Source organism: Cryptomeria japonica, chromosome 10 (assembly GCF_030272615.1).
Source record: "Cryptomeria japonica chromosome 10, Sugi_1.0, whole genome shotgun sequence".
Lineage (NCBI taxonomy): Eukaryota > Viridiplantae > Streptophyta > Pinopsida > Cupressales > Cupressaceae > Cryptomeria > Cryptomeria japonica.
The window spans coordinates 420,339,347-420,361,022 of NC_081414.1; positions in this window are offsets into that span (position 1 = coordinate 420,339,347).

Below are 21,676 nucleotides of genomic sequence, written 5' to 3' on the forward strand. Positions count from 1 at the left end.
TAGTCTGTTAATTTCCCATCTTCTATCTAAATCATTTTCTTTTCTAACATCTTTCTTTCACCACTCTCTTCTCTCTTTCATCTTACTAACATTTCTTCAAGGTACATCTGAGTTAAAAATTTATTCTGGCATTATCATACAAAAAAAATTAGTCTAATATGCATACATGTAGTACAAATTTCATTCATAAACACCATTCATGCATACATATAGATCTCATCGCATTCATAAAGCATCATTGATAAATCATGTAGTTACCATTTCATTTATGAATCATAAAGAATCAAATAGATATACATCATATAACTCATAGCATAATATAAGCATACATGGAAAACAAAGCATAATAGATAGCCGCCAAAAATCTGCGTATCATATATATAACTAAAAAATGATAATGTGTATGAATACAATAAACAAGCCCGAAGGCTCAGATAACATGATCAAAATGTCTCAACTGACACTACCTCTATCAACAGGTGGGTCCTACCCACTAGATCCTGCCCCACGATGTTGAGGTGGTCCCATAACACCACCACTGTTGGTCCTGATTGTTGAAGTCCTACTAGAACCAGAATGACCTCTAATAACACTAAAACTAGGAGCTCTCTATCCCTCAGGTACAATGTCATAATAAAGCCGTCGATAATAAAAAGTCTCCTGTTCAGCGTAATAAAGTCTGTCAGACTGACTCCGTGTATCAGTACCTGGAGAAAAGTGCTGATCATAGGCAGCTTGAATCATTTGTGACCGTCTAAATACCTCATCTCTCTCCCTCTGGAGACGATCCCTCTCAACCTCTAAAGCACTATAATCTATACGGTAGGCCTCTCGCTCGACATCTCATCTGGAAACCTCATCCTCTAGACTCTGAATCCTTGATCTAAGGATTTGCAGATCATCATCCCTGTCACCCACCTATCCTCCTCCACCCTTTGCAGAAGGAACATCCTCCAGTTCCAACATCTCATCATCATCATCATCATCATCACCATCCTCACTGCTCGATGACCCTGAAGAATCATTGTCATCTCCACTGCTAGTAGACTTGGTGTCTCCACCAATGTCTACGTACTTGTCTCCTCCACCTCCCTTATCTTTTCCCTCAGCTAATCCACCCTCCTCTCCTCCTCCAACTCTCTCCTCCCTATCTATCCTTAGGTGCTATCTAGGATGTCCTATCCCCTATGCTGTAATCAGAACAACAGGATCAATAAGTGGAATAGGCCTATGTCTGGCCCACCATGCATCATACTCCGGTGTAGTCCTTGGATTCACCACACCTCTACCCCAACCCTATAGTAATGACTGAAGAACATCAAACTCAGCAGAAGCAACATGAGGTTGTATACAAACCCCCAATAAGATACCTCCCGAGATACACGAGCAAAATAAGTAGTAACCACCGGTGTAACCTGTACCTCTCCAAATTGTCTTAGTACCTGACTTGGGAGATACATCTCTATGGTCCACTATGTCTTGAATGTCCTACCAATCAGATATCTCTGCTGTCAGCAGAAAGTCAAGTGCACTACATCATCCGCCCAACTGGGGCAATCTAAGTAAGGCCTCCAAATAAAATGTTGTAGAATGTCAAACTGATACCTCCAATACAAGGTGTTACCCAATCCCCTATGTCTAATACCAGCTGTGTACCTAAAATCATAAGGCTCACCAAGCTACAAATCAACATGAATGACAGGTCTCCAAATGGAAATATGCTCCCATGCCCAAGTCTGGAGCAATGTCACCCCGCAACTGATAGACCGATATCCAAGATATACAATGTCATGCATCTGGTAATACAACATGGCTAGAAGATAAGGACCCCACACATATACTCATCGATGCACATTCATGTCATGAAGTACTTTGCCCCATCCAACTAGAAATCCATGACCTCGTTTGTCAGGTATCAACAAACCGTCGACAATACTGCATAGTACAATAGTCATGTCATCATAATCTAAACAGGCCCAAGGGATGTCATACCTACCACTGATATGTAAGTCTTGTATCTCACACTCAAAAAGTGCACATAACCCAGCAATGCCATCATCATGGTCATATACAACCCTCTCACCATGAATCAGAATACACAGTATATGCCATATATCCTCTAAAGTAATGGATGCCTCCCTAGTAGGAAGATGGAATGAACATGTCTTAGAATGCCACCGCTCTATCAAAGCTATAATCATGGCCCTGTTGGCCGTAACCTCTGGCAAGTGTAACACATAAAACAAACCAAGTTGTCGCATATGCTCAATCTCCTCATCAAGTAAATTAGCACAAAGATCAAGTCCATTGAGTTTGCTCTGTTGGCAGTATAGCACTCCAATGTTCTCCTGCATAGAGAAAATATTCAAAATATCAGATATCGGATCACGAGAACATAAAAAATAATCAAACGCATGACAAAAATGTTGAAATGTGGCGACTGATCAGAAAAGTACTGTACACTCAGCATGTATCCTCGCTGGGGTCCGAGGCCAGGCTGGGCCCCGGGCAGGGGTTCAGGGGCGGCAGCCCCCGAGAAATTTTTTTTTGCCATTTTTCGTTGATGAAAACCGACATTGTAATAAAACCCTAAAAAGGTCGATTTTGTTTTTTGCCCTAAATACGCATGTTATAAGCGGCTGGGATGCTTAAGGCATTGTAAGGTTGATGTACTATTTTTGCTGGATAATAAGAAAGATTGGACGGCTGTGTATGGTGGACGTAACCCATTCTGGGTGAACCACGTTAAATCTCTGTGTTATCTGTGTCCTGTTTTATTTCTTTATCTTTTGTATTTAAATCTACATATAATTGTTAGTTCATATTTGCTTCGGATCTGCTTGAAACCTTCACAATTGGTATCAGAGTGAGGTTTTCTATAAATTGGCAGGACTTTCAGATTTGAGTGGGAGCAATGGAGGATTTAAAATTCAAGGTCGAAAAGTTTAACGGCTAGAATTATCAGTTATGGAAAATACAGATGGAGGATTACCTGTATCAAAAGGATTTGTGGCGGCCATTGGAAGGAAAGGCAAAGAAACTGACCACAATATCAGATGAAGAGTGGGACATTTTAGATAGAAAGGCACTAAGATCCATTCGATTGTGCCTTGCGTCGTCTGTAGCATTCAATATAACAGAAGCAAAAATGATTGTAGATTTGATGGCAACATTGGCTAAGTTGTATGAGAAACCCTCGGCTTCGAATAAGGTATTTCTTATGAAGCGTTTGTTTAATTTGAAAATGAGTGAGGGAGGATCTGTAGCAGAGCACTTAAATGAATTTAATACAATTACCAGTCAATTGTCTTCGGTAAAAAATTACCTTTGCAGAAGAGGTTAGGGCTCTCTTGATTTTATGTTCTTTGCCAGAAAGCTGGAATAGCTTGGTTATGGCTGTAAGTAACTCTATCTCTGGTAAAAATACGTTGGTATTTGATGATATTCTTGGTGTTATCCTAAGCGAGGAAATGCGAAGGAAAAGCACAGGTGAGACTTCAACATCATCGAGTAGTGTTTTGAATGTGAAGAACAGAGGAAGATCAAAGGAAAGAGGAAAAGACCCTGAGAATGAGAAGTCATGAGGGAAGTCAAAGAAAGGATACTCTCAATCTAGAGGAAAGAAAGATTGTTGGTACTGCAGAAAGCCTAGTCATCTAAAGAAAGATTGTTGGTCTCAGAAAATTAAAGAAGGAGACAAAAATGAAAATGATAGTAAGGAAGCTAATATTGCAAGTAATACTTTACAAGATGCTTTAATCTTATGTTTGCATAATGTTAATGATTCCTGGGTAATAGATTCTGGGGCTTCATTTCATGCTACACCCCATAGAAAATATTTTCTAGATTATGTTCAAGGTGATTTTGGACAGGTATATTTGGGTGATGATGAGCCCTGTCAACTTGTTGGAAAAGGAAAGATAAAGATCAAGTTGCAGAATGATAATGACTGGTTTCTGCAGGAGGTAAGACATGTTCCTAATTTAAGAAGAAATTTAATTTCTGCAGGGCAACTAGGTAGTGAAGGTTGCATAGTTACCTTCTCAGATAGTATGTGGAAGGTCACTAAAGGATCATTAGTAGTAGCTAAAGGTGTGAAGGTAGGCACATTATATCTGTGTACTGGTAACACTTACTCTACCTTAGCTGCTACAGATAAAGTTACTGCAGGGACAACAACAATAAATGTTGCAAGAACAGATTCGATAATGTGGCACCATAGGCTTGGACACATGAGTGAGAAAGGGATGAAAATCCTTCACTCCAAAAATCTATTGCCAGGACTAAAGAAGATTGATTTAGAGTTCTGTGAAAACTGTGTTTATGGTAAACAGAAAACAGTCAGATTTCTCAAGGTTGGGAAAGAGAAGAAGATTGAGAAGTTAGAGCTTGTACATTCCGATGTATGGGGACCGGCTCAGGTATCATCTCTTGGTGGCTCTTGTTATTATGTTATTTTTATTGATGACTCAACCAAAAAACATGGGTATATTTCCTAAAACAAAAATCAGATGTTTTTGAAACTTTTAAGAAATGGAAAGCTTTGGTTGAGAATGAGACAGGAAAAAAGTTGAAGTGTCTCAGATCGGATAATGGAGGTGAGTATTGCAGCAAAACATTTGAAGATTATTGTTCCTTAAATGGGATTCAAAAGAAGAAGACAGTTCTAGGAACTCCACAGGAAAATGGTGTGTCAAAGAGAATGAATAGGACTATCATGGAACGTGCGAGGAGCATGAGATTGCATGCTGGATTGCCCTTACATTTTTGGGCAGATGCTGTGCATACTGCTGTCTATTTGATAAATAGAGGACCTTCAACCCCTTTGGATGGTGGTATTCTAGAGGAGGTATGGACTGGTAAAAAGGTAAATTATTCTTTTCTAAAAAATTTTGGTTGTGAAGCTTTTGTCCATGTTGATAAAGAAAATAGAACCAAGCTTGATGCTAAATCTCAGAAATGTACCTTCATTGGATATGGGATAGATGAATATGGCTATCGGTTATGGGATTTTGAAAATAAGAAAACAATTAGAAGTAGAGATGTTATATTCAATGAGAAGGTTATGTATAAAGAACAGATGTGGGAAAAGAAGCATGAACAAGACAAACAAGAATATGTGGTGTTGGATGAGATTCCTAAAAATGAAATGCCATAGGTACCTGATGCTCATCAACAACAGATTGTCGCACAAACTCCTGCAAGTGTTAGATGTTTTACGAGGACAAGTAGACCCCCTAAAATATTTTCTCCTTCTTTGTATTCTATTTTATTAACGGATTCTGGTGAACCAGAAGAATATGAAGAAGCAATGCAGGTGGATGCCAAACAACAGTGACAACTAGCCATGAAAGAGGAGATGGACTCCTTGATGAAAAATAAGACTTGGGACTTAGTCCCTTTACCTGTAGAAAAAAGAGCCTTGCCTAACAAATGGGTTTATCGGCTGAAGGAGGAGGAAGGAGGTCAGAAAAGATATAAGGCTAGACTTGTGGTAGAAGGTTTTGCACAGAAAAAGGGTATAGATTATGATGAAATATTTTCTCCAGTTGTAAAAATGACTTCAATTAGAATTGTACTTAGTCTTGTGGCTGCAGATGATTTACATCTTGAACAATTAGATGTCAAAACAACTTTTCTCCATGGAGATTTGGAGGAGGAAATTTACATGTTGCAACCACAGGGATATGAGGTCAAAGGTAAGGAGAACTTGGTGTGCAGGTTGAAGAAAAGTCTGTATGGCCTAAAGCAAGCACCCCGACAATGGTATTTAAAATTTGATAGTTTCATGGCTAAACACGGTTATCATAGATGTCATTTTGATCATTGTGTATATTTTAAGAGATTTGATAATGGCAGTTATATTATCCTGTTGCTTTATGTTGATGACATGCTTGTTGCTGGGTCTAACATGCAACATATAAATGATCTTAAATAGAAATTAGCCAAGTCATTTGCTATGAAGGATTTGGGTGCAGCTAAGCAAATTCTCGGTATGAGGATTACACAGGACAGAAAAAATAAAACCTTGAATTTGTCCCAAAGTGAGTATATAAAGAAGGTGTTGAAAAGATTTAACATGCAGGATGCAAAAGCAATTAGTACACCTTTGGCTAGTCATTTCAAATTGACTAAGGAGATGTACCCAAAGGCATAGGAAGAGGTTAATAAAATGTCTAACATCCCGTATTCATCAGCTGTTGGCAGTCTGATGTATGCAATGGTATGCACAAGGCCATATATTGCACATGCAGTGGGAGTTGTGAGCAGGTTTATGAGTAATCCGGGTATGGAACATTGGAATGCTGTGAAATGGATTCTTCGGTATTTGAAAGGAACTACTACGAAGACATTATATTTCAAAGGATCTAATGCTGCTCTAAGTGGATTTGTTGACTCTGATCTGGCGGGTAATATTGATTCACGGAGGAGTACTACAGGGTATGTTTTTACTATAGGGGGAATTGCAATCAGTTGGATTTCTAGGCTGCAAAAGGTTGTTGCACTTTCAACCATTGAAGCTGAGTATGTTGCTGCTACAAAAGCCAGCAAAGAGATGATTTGGTTGCAATGTTTTCTGAAGGAATTGGGTCAGACACAAGAGGATAGCCCATTGTATACTGATAGCCAGAGTGCCATTCATCTTGCGAAGAACTCTGCTTTTCATTCAAGGACAAAGCACATTTAGCTCAGGTACCACTTCATCCAGACTATTTTGGAGGAGGGTCAGTTACGGCTTGAGAAGATTCACACAAGCGAGAATCCTGCTGATATGTTCACAAAGGTAGTTCCATAGGAGAAGTTGATTTCTTCATCAGTTTCTGTTGGTCTTCTTGATTGATAATTGTGGAATTTATACTAGTCAAGTCCTAGTGTTTTATCCAGCGGATGTTGCATGTACAGTGGTGTCATGTAGTATCAGTCTCCAAGTGGGAGATTGTTCGGTGTGGAGCCTGATCAGTCTCCAAGTGGGAGATTGTTGAAATGTGGCAACTGATCAACAAAGTACTATACACTTAGCATGTATCCTCGCCGGGGTCCGGGGCCGGGCTGGGCCCCGGGCAGGGGTTTGGGGGCGGCAGCCCCTGAGAAAAGCAGGGGTTCAGGGGTGGCAGCCCCCGAAATTTTTTTTTTTGCCATTTTTCGTTGATGAAAACTGACATTGTAATAAAACCCTAAAAAGGTTGATTTTGTTTGTTGCCCTAAAAACACATGTTATAAGCGGCTGGGATGCTTAAGGCATTGTAAGGTTGATGTACTATTTTTGCTGGATAATAAGAAAGATTGGACGGCTGTGTATGGTGGATGTAACCCATTCTGGGTGAACCACGTTAAATCTCTATGTTATCTGTGTCCTATTTTATTTCTTTATCTTTTGTATTTAAATTTGCATATAATTGTTAGTTCATATTTGCTTCGGATCTGCTTGAAACCCTAACAAAAAAAATCTTTCACTTACAACGAATGTGTGATGTTTTAAACCAATGCGTGACATTTACTACTAATGTGGTACAATAAGAGCTTATGCGTAACATTTATCACAAATGTGTAAAGAAATTAGCTTATGCATAGTATCTTAAGCGAATGCGGTACATTTAAAGCGTATGCGTAACCTTATGAGCGAATGCGGTATGTTAAAAGCAAATTGGTGAAAAATGACATGCTATTGTGTGACAGAAAGGAAAAATTGGACACTACAATTTTTTTGGAAAAATAGCAAAACCAAGCAAAAAATTAGGCAAAAATTTAGAGAAATACCATGCCACCAGTCCCAAGAGGTCTCTGATATAAACATACTCGGTCAGGATAGGTGCAATCAAGCTCTATAACCAACCATTATGATCAAATACTCGCATGAAAGCACATAACTTGCAGAGAAAACCAAGAACTTACCAAATTGCAAATGAGAAAATGAAAACCTAAATTCTCTATTTATAGCTCAAGATTAGGGTTTTTCTGACACCTCGACGCCCGTGGTTCTCGCCAGCTTCAAACAACTTGTAGCCTACTCAAACAATCTCGAAATCGCATGAAACTTAACATGATTGTTCATTATACTGTTATCGAAAACATGGTCTCAATTTTTGAATTTTTTGACCATCTTTTCTGAGGGGCATATTTACACTATACAGTGGTACCAAGGCATACTGGGGCAGAATTTTTCGTTTTCTTTGAAACAAGGTCATTTTGACATTGTCTCAAAGAGGGGCAAATGTAGACACCTAAAAATGTCTCATTGATCATGTACTAATTATTACTCTAATTGATTAAATAATTCTTTAATTCTTTAATTAAGTTAATTAATCTTATTCTTCTAATTTCATATTTCCTCATCATCCTACTAATTATTTCTATTTCCTATTCTTTCATCATTTAATCATTTTCTAATGTTAATTAAATATTAATTATTTAATTAATTGTTCTGATTAATTCCCTAATTTAAATAATCTTTATTATTAAAATAAATCAAAGGGGCATTGCATCCTATACAGAGATCACTAGATCCCACAGATTATATAGCTAGCAGTTAGGGGGATCTATCAGGATGAGGGCACCATTACCACCACTAGCAGGACTTGTTGAAGGGAATTTTGTACTCACCTAACATGCAAGCTTTGCGAAGTGGACCTTCTCCTAAAAAGAGTAAATACTGTAGGGTCTCCACTCTCCAAGGTCCTATTCATTGGGTCACAACTATGCATGGATAGTTCAGGGATTATGTGACTTGTTTGATCAAGGTGGTATGCTGGTAGCAAGAATAACTTGTGTAGATTCACTCAAAACAAAAAGCATCAGAGAAGGGTGAAATAGAAGGAACAAATATAACCATGCAAGATTGCCAAACTTAAAATAAATATTCCACATGAAACAATATTATCAATAACAAATTAGATAGAAATAGGTGGAACTTTCCTCCTACAGACAAGATCTATGATCTTACATACAGAAAGAGTTGACTATCAATTTTTGCATATCATAATCATGAAACCCATATTACTCAGAACAACTATGCTATCCAAAATGAAAGAAGATATCAGATCAATGAAATATCAATTTTAGTCAATAGAGGTCATGAAACGTGTGATCCATGAAACAAATTGCATTGATTAATTATGGAAATTTTGAGTACCATCGAGCACTGATAATGTGAAAGTTCAACAATGTTTGAAACATAAAAACTAGAAATGAAAATGCTAAAAATAAATTCCTAACTTTGGCCTCCAATCTTCAATGTTGGACCTTCAAAATGGCTCAATTCATTACATTTATAGTGTCTTGATCCCTATAATCCTGGAGCAATAAATACCTATGACCCAATTACAAAATAGTGGAGGTTGCAGTTGACATGCAAGTCACTTCTTTTGAACCTTAGTTAACTTATATAAAACACAAGAGAATAGTCAACCTTCTCCAAGTGTGATGGTAGTTGCACCTCTTACATGTGTTTCCCCTGCCTTGCAATGATGTCTATGTTTGACAAATGTAGTCTTGATCTCCTTCAAAATTGCTGCTTATTCCACCATCACACCTTCTTTATGAAAACTAGAAGTATATTCAAAGTCACCCACTTGTTCATTGTTTGTTCTTTTTATAGTTGTGGTAGTTTCCAATGTAACAGTCTATTGAGTTTGAGACGGGTCTGGCACATACTCAATTCAGAACTTAGAAACTCTTAGAGTTTCCCTTACCTTCTCCACTATTTGTGTTGCTTGGTAGGACTAAAGAATAAGGTACATGTACCTTTCCATAAGATTAGTATCAAAATCAATAGTAGGAGAGAAGTTTTCTGACACATAGGCATCCCATTGCTTGAGTTCTTCCTCCTAGTTCAATGAGCTCATCCAAAGGATCTCTAATTTGCACTTACTCATTATCCTCATAAAATATTTCTCACATTCTTCAAGTATATTTAAAAAAGGAGGATGCCCTTTTAATATCTTGGTTCTACATTTATCGACAACTTCCCTTTTTAATTCTAAAGCATCAATGGTATCTTGAAAAATAGTGAGATCTTCGCCTCCCAACAAATCTTCTTTCTTAATTATATCTGCTCCTAGATATTTAATCCTTTTTAACACCTTGATTTCTTTGGCAAAACCAATAGAAAAAGTATCCCACTGGGTAGAGAAAAAGATGATACCTCTTTCGAGGAGATGAGCATCCTCATAAATATCCATGGTCTCTACTAAGAAAATTCTTACCTTATTCAATTGATCTCTGGCCCAAGTGTTAATAGTAGCTTCCTTCCTCCTCATTGCATAGAGTGCTTTAAATTTTTCTTATGTGAATGCCTATGTGGAAGGTTGTGGAACCAAGATCCTTGAGTCAAGTGGCTTTTCCATCTCCATGAGTAGTTGCATGTACTATCACAATTGTTCCTTAGCCTTTTTCTTGGACTTGTGTTCCTTCTCTATCCTAGTCTTGATAGTATAAATCATAGCATCTAGTGTAGCTATCTCTCCCCACTTGGTTTGTTTACCAAGATTAACCTAAGAAATTTGGTACCTTGGGGAAGCCTATTCTTCTCCTTATATTTCTTGCATGTGCATTTCTATACTCGCCATGACATCCCTAGAGTTAGTCCTTGAAAGATGGTGAAGAGTATTGGCTTTCTTTGTCTTTTGGGGTGACTCAATGACTATTTCTTGTAGGGTGATACCTGGTAACACCACTTTTTTATTCTTTTGGAAACTAAATCTCAACCATTGTGACATACTATCATCTTGATGCTCACCTTGGGTGGTAACTTGAGTAGTTACCATATGGGTTTCTAGTTGTTGTTCTTATTCTTCCTCCTCTTCTTGTTGATCTTTATTTGTATCTTGATGTTGCTCATGTTGTTGGTCTATAGAATCCTCATGTTGTGGTGAAGATTGGTGAAGTTGTTGAGCAAGGTTTTCTTATAGCACCTGCTCGAAGTCTTGTTGTTGTTGTTTAGTAAACTCCTTTAACTTTTCAACCACTTCTTGTTCAAAGGCTTCCTTATTTACTTCATATTGTTGTTTCTATTGGCCTTCCTCCAACTGCTTGAGGAGTTACTCTTGATCTTGAGGGGTGAGTGTAGTGCCCCGCCAAGAACCCCGAAGGAAAACCCACAACAAGGGTGAAACAATTTTTAAAAAAAAGTATAAACATCATAAGTGCATTTACACAACATGCACGATAACAAAAGTGAAAGACTCACACTAGAATTCCTTAAGGATTACCAATGAAGAATTAAACTTCCCAAAATAAAATTCCACAAAACCGTAAATCCACATATGCATCATTAACTCAATGATCAAAAGTAGCCATAAGTACATAAAGATTCATCATTGAAAGATTGAAAGGATACAATATAATTCCACTTCAATAGCATTTACAAACATCATAAAGGAAACTAATAAAAACATCCCAACATTGGGTTACATTGCTCTTCCAAAACATAGATTCTCAATATACATATAAGGATACATCTCATCCATTTATAGGGTTACATAAGTTCAATATTACAATGACCACATAGGTCTCCAAATAACAATAATCTCCAAACATGAGATGAAGCATGGGTCACAAACCACAGGAACACCTGCGAAGCCAATCCTCGCAAGAAGGTACAAATCTGAACATCCGATGGGAAGTGGCACTACCACCTGACCATGTAATTCCCAAATGGAATCACCCCACTGTGCTAGGAGATAGCTGAGGACCCTCAAACAAGCATAAGCATGACATGGTCGAAAAAACAATATGACTCCATGACAGGACAAAATGACTTCACAAAATCCAGATGACTCAACATCACAAACACACAAGTGAACCAAATGAGAGAGTGTCATCGCATAGCTTAAGATGGATACCATGGTATAACCTCCATAGGTCCTAACTCACCATCCTGGTAACCTCTCCAGAACCTCCGGTTCCAACTAAGTCTCATGCGGACCCTACCAGCCTTTCGTGAAGACAAGGTGGTCAGTTTGCCATTCCAGGCCTTCTCGCAACATTATGAGCCCTATACTAGCACTCACCTATGCACAAGGTACAATTATCTTTATTAATGTTAAGATACTACCCACTGAATAAATTCATTAGATTACCAGTTATTATCTGACTTTTGTTGGGTCGTAATGCCTACCACTTTGGTCGCAACCCCCAAGTGAAAGCCACTCTCTCAAAGGACACTAAACAGACATGGTCACTGTAATACCCTAAAATTGGTCATCTAAACCATGAGCCCCTAATCTCGACAACATCACCAAGGTCCTAACCAAAGGCAGTTAAATCAATCTTGAGCACATTATTAATTATTTAATTATCAAAAATCACATGGTAAATCAACCACTCAATATTAATTAAATATTTATTTAATTAATTGAATTATTTCAAGAATAATCATTTTGATCAATTATCCCATTTTAATTTATTAAATATCTTTGCATATTTAATTAATTAATAAATTTGCCAATCAATCATGCGAAAGGATTAATTTATTACAAAAGATGAATTAATTTATTACAACAAGTTGAATTGAAACAAAACAAAAGTCAAAAGAATTGAATTGAGAGAGAAATCAAACTTGAGATATTATTTCTTTTTCTAAATTTAGAACTTGAAATCAGAAAAGCAATTTAATTGAATTGTTGAATTATTCTCTAAAATTGGAACTCAAAGCTTTTTAGAAAAAGAAGTTCAGTCGCATTAAGAAAACTCTTTCCTTGATTAAATTGAAGAATTATCTATTTTTATCAGATATGCATGGAACTAATTTATTATTATTTTCCAATGCAACTTGGACTTCTAATTTGAATGCATTTCAATTAAACTATAATTGGAATTTATCTCAAGGTTAACTCAACCTGATTTCTCAATTATTCTCATTTAATCCTAAATTGAGCTTTTTGTAATTCTCTATAAATTCAGTCTTCAGCTCTCATTCCAATTCACCCCAGAGATTTTTGAGAACACGCTTCGAAATTATTATCACGCTAATTTCGCTCTGGAGTCATTAAAATCATTGTGCTTTTTTAGATTACTTGCATCCATTTTTACATTCATTATTGCTTGCATGCATTGTTGCTTGAATTTGCTTGAATTACTCATCCATCTTGCATCCATATAGCTTAATATCATATAGATTAAATCCTTCGTCTTGGTGTAGTCTAGTCACTGGTATTGCTTACAAAAATCTGAGAGCAATCTTATACTCACATCTTTTAGAAGGCAATTAGTCGCTTTGCTATGGTTTATTTCTTATTGATTATTGATTACTAACCATGCATATAATGACTTAATTGAAGTGTTGTGCTTGCAGCTACAGGTTCACTTTTTCACACACACATTTCTGGTGCCCACCGTGGGACCCGAAGACTACATTTTTTTTCGGCCTCCAAGACTGACTGCTTTATTTTTTCTTATTTTCCAGGTTTCAGATTTTTTGGTTTTTCGTCCGTACATCTCGTACGACAATTCCCACATGCTGAAACGACAAATTGCAAGTGTTGGACGAATTACAAACATATTATCGTACGAGTAGACACTCTATCGTACGAGCAAATCCTCTATCGTACGAGTAGTAATCATTTGTCGTACAAGTCAACATCATCAACAATCTGGTCTCGTACTTTAGTATATCATGTCTCGTACGAGTCGAGACTCTATCGTACGATTCTGTATTTTCTGGTAAAAGAGGCAAAATTTCATATTTTTCATTTTTGACAACTGATCTTGACTATTTATCTGTCTATCTCAGAGTTTTTCACAGCCTAACTAGTTTTTGCAGAACGCTTGTCGAAGAATATTGCTTGTCGCACAAAGACAATATGACTACTGATTCGTTGTCTTTGCAGGTTGCTTAAGGAGAATCGACTAAACATCGTGTATTCTTTAAATTCATTTTTAGGAACCTAACTTGCTATCTAGTTAAAGAACAAATCTGTCTTTTGTGCTTTTAGAAGATTCTGAGAGGTAGGAGAGTATGCTCTTGTCTTTTTCTAGACAATCAGAAATCCAGACCCTTGAAGCTTTTTCTTTGTTTGAGATTTGTACATCTTTAGCAGGCTTGCCCTCCTAAGGGGTTGAAAAACTCTTAAAGCCGTTACGACTGGTGTGAGGGGAATGACCTAAGTGGGAACGACTAGACCCCAAGTACTCCAACCCACTATAAAATAAACATGATTTGATGAAAATCAAGTCAACGACAGTGCTCGGGAATAGCTCTTCTCTGTACCTTTGGGTATATTAAACCTTGGTTTTCAAGGCTGGGAGACCTCTTAATTGAGTTTATACCTCGACGTGCCAAACGGATCCCTGACTAAATCTAATTTAAAATTAGAAGCTACCTGGTTCATCTTCGAAAGGGGGATAATCTTTGTGCAAGAGAGATAGTAACTCTCCCAAGATACTTGTCATTTCATGCCCCCATTAGCATTTGGAGTCAGATAATACGGTGTTGAGAATCCATTGCATGAGACTCAGCGGCCGTATTCTGATTAGCTATTGGGTGTGTACCTGAGTCTACAAGCAAAAGTTTTCTTTCCTCACCAAATTCCTTAGGGTTTGCATGTTGTGATTGAAGTAACTATAAATACTACTTGTTTTCTGTGTTTTTCATCCCTGAAACAAAAAAATTGAAATGCCAAAAATCAGTGAAGACCAGAAACAACTCAGTAAGTCAAAACTCTATTCGTGTCAAAAACTAGTCCATCCTAAGTCAAAACTCTGTCCGTGTCAGAAACTAGTCCATCCTAAGTCAAAACTCTGTCCGTGTCAGAAACTAGTCCATCTTAAGTCGAAACTCTGTCTGTGTCAATCCCAGTCAAAAATCAGTCCATCTCAGAATTTGTCATACTCAGCAGTCAGAAAACTTAGAATTTTTAGTCTTTGCCCTGTGAACAGTCGTACGAGTCTGCTAATTTATCGTGTTGCACCAGTCCTATGTCGTACGAATCTACTCAATTGTTGTTCTAAAGTAGATTCTCTATCATACGAGTCTAAATCATTCATCATCCTACATTGTATTCTGTCTCGTACGAGATAGAATTGACCTCAGTCTTTTGTCATCCTACAGATGCCCATCAGTCGTACGGTATAAGACAGCAACTCGTACGAACCAGAAATTCTGTCGTCCTGTAACTGATAAATTGTCGTCTAGTTCAGAAAACCCAGTTGTACGAGTCTCTAGTTTTGTCAGACAGAACATTCAAAATTGCCAAAAACACAGTCTATAGCGAGCATAATACTAGTTATCATTTTCCTGAGCATAAAACAGATCAAGATAGTGTACCTCTGCCATTTTTTGTTGCACGATTTGGTCGATCACCCTTCAGCTAGTTCAATCAAAACTACCTATCAAACTCAAGTCACTTAGATAACATCTTACATAGGATATATCATTCCTGAATCAGACTGAATCTTAGTTACAATTTTAGAATCAACCCAGGAAAACGTCTTAGACAGGATAGATCATTCCTAAAATCAGACAAAATCTCAGTTGCTTCTCCCAAAACAATACGCTAAACCAAACAAACTAGCTCTAAAATTGATCTTGACCTCTGCATCACAAAACAACTCTAGGTCACACTAATCCATAAAAATGCCTATTCAAACCAGGAGTTCTCGTAAGACAAAATCCAAAGACAAAGAACAAACCTTCACTTATCAAGATAATCCATTCTATGTGAAGGATCCCCTCACTGACATACCATCGTCATCAGGCAGACCGATTTTTGATGAACCGAAATCTCCCACTATACATGAGACAGAATACAATGATGGAAACAGAAACGACCGTAACATTCTTGAAAATCATAATGACTCCTCATCATCAAGTGAGACTGACGAAGCTACTAAACCTCCAAAAAAAGAAATCCTTGACTGTCAAAAAGACAAAGACTTTAGAAAAATGATGAAAACTATCATGATCCGAGAAAAGGAAGACTATTTCTTAGAACTAGCAAATCAAGGTGCTAAACTTCCTGTTGGATATGATGTTCAGACACTTGTTACTAAGAGGAAAGACTCACCTATACTCATGGTACACAAACAATTAATAGCTTTGCGAACAGAGCTCACAGACCTGAAGAATAAGGACAATTCCCCAAACCAATATTCTCTGGAAGCAATATGTCCCTTCCCATTTGACAAGAATTTACACATGCCTCCATTCCCTTCACGAGTGGAAATCCCAAAATTTGATAAATATGATGGTACCTCAGATCCTCAAGATCATGTCAGGGAATTTAGTGCTTCTTGTATGGAATTTATGCATGATCAAACGTACCTTATGCGTCTCTTCCCAAGGAGTTTAGGGGGTCAAGCAATGGAATGGTTCTCAAGTCTACCCAAAGGAATAAAAACATTCGAAGAACTAATCCAACTGTTCTTACAACAATACTCATACAACATTCGACATCTTGTGACTATGATCGATCTTTGTAATACTCAACAGAAAACAGGGGAACCTCTTCTTACTTTTCTCCAACGCTGGAGAAGGATGTTCTCTAGGTACCCATGACCTATCCTAGACTCTGAGAAAATGGATATATCTGTCAATAACTTGGTCCCCGAACTGAAATATAGTGTACAAATGCAAGTACACCCATCATTTAACAAAATGGTAGATAATGCCATTTGAATGGAAGATGTGCTCATAAAAAGGGAGATATCACACCTTGGAAAGAAACACAAACATGATCCAGTTCTAAAGAGAAGAACAAGTATTGGAAATTTGCCAAAGACAACAACAAGAATGTTGTTAATGATGGAGTAGTAGACACTGTCAAAACCAACTCAAAATCAACAATATTCAATCTGGCTAGTGGTACACAAGTGATTAAAGCCACTGAAATTGCAGCAGAAAATCAGCCAAAGAAAACAAAGGAATGGTTCAAAGAAAAGCCTTGGCTTTCCAGACCTAAACGTGATTTTACTCCTCTTGAAGAATCATATGAGTTGGCTTTCAAAACTCTATTGGCAAACAACTTGATAACACTACTAGATAACTCCAGACCATATGATCCAGATGTCAAACCAAGATGGTGGAGAGAAAATGAATACTGTGACTTCCATCAGAATAAGGGTCATAACATAAATAATTGCATGAAGCTAAAACATGAGATTCAAGTTCTCATAGACGCTGGTAAAGTTGTTGTTGGGAATCACCCAACCAATGCCAATCATAAAGCATTTAAGGACCCCTTGCCTACTTATGAACAAGGTGATTCCTCAAAGACCAAAGGAGGTGCCAAGGTAAATTATGCTTATGCCAACCAAGACAACATTATCAACATGATTGAACCTTCACACTTAGAATATTGCAATGTGATTATAGTTCAAGATAAACCAAAATGAATCACGATATGCAAAAGCTCTGACCAGATCTCAAAAGAAAGTCACCCTCCAAGGAGCTAGCTCTTCCAAACCGGCTCAAGAAACATCAAATCCAAGAGCTATGCCAGATAAACAAAAAGAATCAACCTTGGACAAATTTAAAAGATTAACCTCCTCATCATCATCCTCTGGATACAGCGTGGTTGAACAGTTGAAAAGGACAAATGGTCAAATTTCAATTTTTGAATTGCTACAGCTCTCATCTGCTCACAAGGAAATTCTACACCAAGCATTGCTCACTACCAACTTCCAAAAGATTTAGACATTGATCGGTTTCAGTCTATGGTGGGTCATCTGACTTCACCTCACTATTTGACCTTCTTTGAGGAAGATGACAACTCATTAAATCATCCACATAACCAGCCATTGCATATTCAAGCCATGATCCACAAACACAGAGTTAAACGTATTTTGATAGATGGAGGCGCGGGGTTGAATATCTGTACTTATCATCTGCTTACACAACTAGGATTCTCTGAAAATGTCGTTGATCCAGGCAAGAAAATAACAATTAAAGCCTATGATGAAGAAGAGAGGACCTCCAAAGGTTTGGTATCATTACCAATCAGAGTGGGACCGATAGAGAGAGATGTCCTTTTCCAGGTTCTCGATATTCCATTGTCATACAATATATTGCTGGGCAGGCCATGGATTCATGAAATGAAGGCAGTACCCTCAACATATCACCAATGCTTAAAGTTTCCTTATAATGGAGCTGAAGTCAATATTCTGACTGATACAAATGTCATCTGTAATGCATTGACAAAAGGTGCAGATACTTTTGTGCCTCATAATAGGGCAGCCTCTCCAAATGAAGATCCAGAAACATTGATCAAAGACTTATAAAAGAGATTGAAGATTACAGATACCGACATGGATAGTTACAAGATAGAACCGGTATTATCATTAGTTTCTCTTCCTCCATCGCCAAAGGAGTTAGGCAAGCCATTAGAGGCTATGAAAACACAAACTCCAGCTCTGAATATTATATATGATTCTCTCTTTATATAGTCTTCTTCCTCCTTGGCAGATGAAATAGAAGAGGATGCTATGCTTAACTGGCTCTATAAGGAAGATAGTCCAAATGAGGAGGTACGACATTGTGAGATTTCCTCAAACCAGTATGGTCATGGTTACAAAATGATTCAGCGCATGGGGTACTCAGGTACTGGTCCTTTGGGCAAACAAAAAGAAGGTATTACTGAACCAATTCAGCTACAAACCAAATCCACACATGATAAAGCTGGACTAGGATACAATCCTAAAAAGACATTAGAACAAAAACATGTTTCTAAGTCTAAAGGCTTGAAAAAGATATCGCCTTTGACATTACATGAAGCAAACGCTAAACAGACGAAAGAAGAGCATAGAAAAGAGAGAGAGGAATCAACATTCAAGAAAGAAGAAATAGTCAGTGCTCAAGCTTCGACGATATCAGCTATGATAATACAAGAAGTTGAGGTTCTTGAAGATATAAGAGATGAATTTGTAAGAATCAGAGAATTGTTTGCACCATTAAAAGTTCCAGTCACATATACTGGTAGGCACCAGGTAGATGATTCAGAGACTGATTCAAATGAGTATGAATGGGGTCCTGACTATCTTTCAAACACATCCACTACAGAAACTCCAGAAGAATCTAGTGGTGTCATAGATGATACTCAAGAGTTGATGCGCCTAAAACTAGAGAAGGAAATACAAGAAATTAGACAAAAGAGGAAAGCAAATTATGAACAAGCATTGAAAGAAGGAACAATACCAGAAAGCTTCTCATCTATGTGTCCTTATCCTGAAATAGAACAAATCAATTATAGCACTACACAGGAAGAGTTAGAAGCTGCAAGACAAGAACCAGTTGTCAGTCCAGAAGAAGCTGAATGGAGTAGATGACAGAAAGTCGTAGAAACAATGAGACCATGTCAATAGGTGTGTCAGATACAAATGACAAATGAACTACAATATGAAGGAATTTGTAGCATTAAAGATGTTAGTATTGATACCATACATATGCTTACTAAATCACCTAAAAGAGACTTAGAAACTTCATCAGATAACGCTGATGATTATGATGACTCTAATGATAGTCCTGCTCATGATGATACCCACTCATCCTCAAATTCTAAATCATCTGATATAAACAATGAAAAATTGCCTACTAGTCTTATTGCTGTTAAACCACGACATGACGTCTAGTCCGACTTAGTCAATGATGTTATAAGTATGCCTATTGGATTAGATCGATTAAATATTAAAGTGAACTTTAATATTCATGATCTGACTCTTCCTAGTCTCGAGACACTTACGCAAGGTATCATTCTAGAACTTGACTTTTCGATCCCCAGTTGTGATAACAATACTGTGAACGCTCTTGAACCTATCCAAAATTTGTCCCTAATACATCCTGAATTGATCAACTGTACTTTACAGAATCAACCCATGGATATACCTATTTTTGCCAATGACTATACATTATCCTATTATCTCAATGCAGTCGAACCTATTAACTCTTTCACCAGTGAATGGAGTGAAAATATGACTAAAGAGGATATCAAGTATCTTAGTCGCAAAAATAGGAAAGATAAAAATAAAAGATCTGATGGTGAAAACCACATTGTGGCGGTGTCAGAATCTAAAAAAGAGAAAATAAAGGACGTACCTAAAGGTGAAAACCTCTGTGAGGCACCTAAAGGTGAGATACTTGGTATACTGCCCAGTCATTTTCAGGAGCGGTCTTCCATATTGATCAAGCCAACTCAGCCAGTGAATATCGGGAATCAAGACACACCACAAATTATTCACATAGCTCAATCACTATTAGCAGAGGAATTGAAGGATTTCACTTAGCTGTTCTTAGAGAAGAAAATAAATTTTGCATGGACATACTCTGATATGCCAGGCTTGGATCGTGATCTCATTATGCACCATCTCTCAATCACACCAGGAGTAAAACTAGTTAAACAAAAACTTCGTAAGATGCACCCGCATGTTGCACTATTGGTCAAAGTTGAACTAGAGAAACTACTCAAAGCTGGATTTATCAGAGCGATAGATTATGCTGAATGGATTTCCAACATAGTACCTATGTCAAAGGTAGATAAATCTATCAGAGTTTGTACAGATTTTAGAGATCTCAATAAAGCATGTCCAAAAGATGACTTTCCATTGCCAAATATTGATATGATAGTCAACATGACAGCTGGGTATGAGATGTACTCACTAATGGACGGATTCTCCAGCTACAATCAGATTAAAATTGCTCTTGGAGATCAAGAAAAGACAGCTTTCACCTGTGCATGGGGAACCTTTTGCTGGAACGTTATGCCATTTGGGTTAAAGAACGTAGGAGCGACCTATCAAAGAGCAGTTACAACTATCTTTCATGACATGATGTATAAGAATATGGAAGATCATGTTGATGACACCTTAGTAAAGACTATGAAAAGATCAATGCATATTCAAGAGTTAGGTCCTATACTTGACAGAATGGAAAAGTTCAAGCTCCGATTAAATCCAAAGAAGTGTGCATTCAGAGTGACATCTGGTAAACTACTTGGCTACATCATTTCAAAGAAGGGCATCAAGGTTGATCCTGAGAAGGTCTAGGCTATAATGAAAATACCGCCGCCAAAGAACATCAGTCAAATGAGAAGTCTACAGGGACATCTCCAATCCATTAGAAGATTTATTTCTCAACTAGCAGACAAAGCTCAACGTTTTACAAAGGTACTAAGGAAAGGCGTATTATACAATTGGGATCAAGAATGTGAACAACATCTTCAGCAAATCAAAGAGTATCTGTTAAATCCACCGATATTGATGCCACCTATTCAAGGTAAACCATTAATCTTATACATATTAGCAACTGATTCATCATTGGGGGCACTTCTAGTGCAACAGGATGACAACAAAAAGGAAAGAGCTATTTATTACATCAGTAGGACATTGGTGTCTTATGAAATGAACTACAGTATAATAGGAAAAGCATGCTTGGCATTAGTCTTTGCATCATAGAAACTGAGGCACTATATGCTCACACATTCAGTCAAGCTGGTGGCCAAAATTGATCCACTCAAGTATCTTCTTAATAAAGCAACACTCACTAGATGATTGGCAAAGTGGGTAATGATCCTTACAAAGTTTGACATTGAATATGTAGAACGCAAAGCCATAAAAGGACAAGTAATTGCTGATCAGCTTGCTAAAGCTCCACTTGAGGATAATCAACCACTACACATTGAGTTCCCATATGAATCAATAATGCATCTTACTCAACAACCCTGGAAGATGTTCTTTGATGGGTCCTTTACTC